This window comes from Scylla paramamosain, chromosome 8 (assembly GCF_035594125.1).
Source record: "Scylla paramamosain isolate STU-SP2022 chromosome 8, ASM3559412v1, whole genome shotgun sequence".
NCBI classification, from domain to species: Eukaryota; Metazoa; Arthropoda; class Malacostraca; order Decapoda; family Portunidae; genus Scylla; species Scylla paramamosain.
Genome location: NC_087158.1, coordinates 17,026,545 through 17,028,742, shown reverse-complemented (window position 1 = coordinate 17,028,742; position 2,198 = coordinate 17,026,545).

Here is a 2,198-nt window from a genome sequence, read left to right as displayed (position 1 = left end):
AACATCTCCAGCCTGAGCAGTTGTAAAGAAATATTAGTATGAAATATGGAAAAGTGTTGGAACTTTGACACCATTAAAAACACTGAGAAGTCCACCCATTTCACTTTACACACGTAAAAAAACACTTTAAAAAATCTGCGCTATTTTTTCAAGCATTGCAAAGTTAGTTACAAGCTAAAATAGAGAAATAAAAAAAATTGAAAAAAATGACAAAATCACCACTTTTAACGGGATCGTAAGCCTATTCAAAGTCCACATACTTAACTCTATAGGAACGCAAAACACTTTAAACATCCTAAACGATTTTTTCACGCAATAAAATCTTCATTAAAGCTTTAAATAAAAGAGCCAAGAATTGGGTTGAGTAAAAATAACCGTATAAACCGCCTTTTATTTACGCATAAAACAACAGCAAATTCAGAACATTTACTTAACTGAAGCAAGAAAAACACTTGAAAAGCAACAAGAGATTTTTAGAAACCATAAAATCTTACTATACATGTAAAATAAAGTCATTCATAAAAATAGAAAAAAAAATCTTGGAACCAACAAGTTGGCGCAGGCAACAATGCATCAAAGCGGCCCTCGGGGGCGACCTGAGAGGGGGAGCCAGCCGCCATAATACCTCAATTATTTCTTCATGAAAATAAAACCAGGCAATGGCGGATATATCTGACCAGCGGATATGAAGGGTAGACATATGGCTCCATCTTGTGATATGTTTAGCTTACAATAAGTGTGAGATGAAGCAAATAAAGGCTGAAAACACTGACTCCCAACCTCTACCTCAGCTGACAGCTTGTTTACATATTGATGAACTTTCAATATTTCTCTAAATCTCCAACTGTTTCCAGACTCAGATGTAAACAAAATCTAAAAATAAATCAACCTCAAAAAATACCTAAAAAACGACTAATTAAACCTAAATAAACAAGAACGAAGGCTGACTAAGGGGTGGCTGGCAATGCTGGACTAACCTTACATACTCATGCCTCTCTGGTGCTGCTCAGCGGTGGTCGATGCAGGGAGAAGCTGCCTGGAATAAGGAAACACTGCTTAATAGAATGTATGGGGCAAGACTGACCAGTGCTGATGAAAACACTAGCCAGCCAGCCACTGCCCTCCTTCCCCAGCGCCACCTGTTACTGGTCCTTCAACCACAACCACAAACATACACACAAAAGTTCACATGTTATCAAATAACATGTCAAATAATATCCTCATTTTCCTTTCCCCACTCCACACCCACTACATGATTATGAACGGAAACATCACTCACTGCTGCACCGTGTCACCGTAACACAAACGAACGCAGGATAGACTCAACTAAAATGTTCTCTCTCTCTCTCTCTCTCTCTCTCTCTCTCTCTCTCTCTCTCTCTCTCACAGCCACAACCACAAAAAAAGAAAAAAACGGTTTGGAAGGGTATTTCTCCAGTTAATAAAGTCAAAATGTTGTAGATCTGTTAATAGAACTGTAAAAAACGTCTTCAAAAAAAAAAAAAAAAAAAAAAAAAAAAAAAAAAAAAAAGTCGCTTAAATTACAGGCGTGTTTCTTCTGTTAGATTTATAGAAATGAAGTTAATCTTGCACAAGAACCGTAAAAACACCCTTGAAAACCCGTGGAACTACTGATAGAGAGAGAGAGAGAGAGAGAGAGAGAGAGAGAGAGAGAGAGAGAGAGAGAGAGAGAGAGAGAGAGAGAGAGAGAGAGAGAGAGAGAGAGAGAGAGAGAGAGAGAGAGAGAGAGAGAGAGAGAGAGAGAGAGAGAGAGAGAGAGAGAGAGAGAGAGAGAGAGAGAGAGAGAGAGAGATAAACATACACACAGACACACAAATGAAAGCATTTATTAAGTCGAAGTATGCTGAACTTTATTGATATTATTGGTTGACAATAGTTTTAATTTTTTATGGTTTTGTCTTATCTTTTAATGTAGTTTTATTAGTTTTATAATACTTGTTTTTAATTTATTCTTTACAATATTATTTTTTACCTCCCTACTTGGTAGCTGGTATATAGCAACCTTGTTTGGTACATACAAGCCAAAGCAGTGGTAAATAAGAGCCAGTACATAGCAGCCCTACAGTGGCACATATAAGCCAAAACAGTGGTACACAGGAGCTGGCACATAGCAGCCGAATGTACGTACCAGCTAACATTCACACCAGCACTGAATCCTGTCCCTTACCCTATTTAGC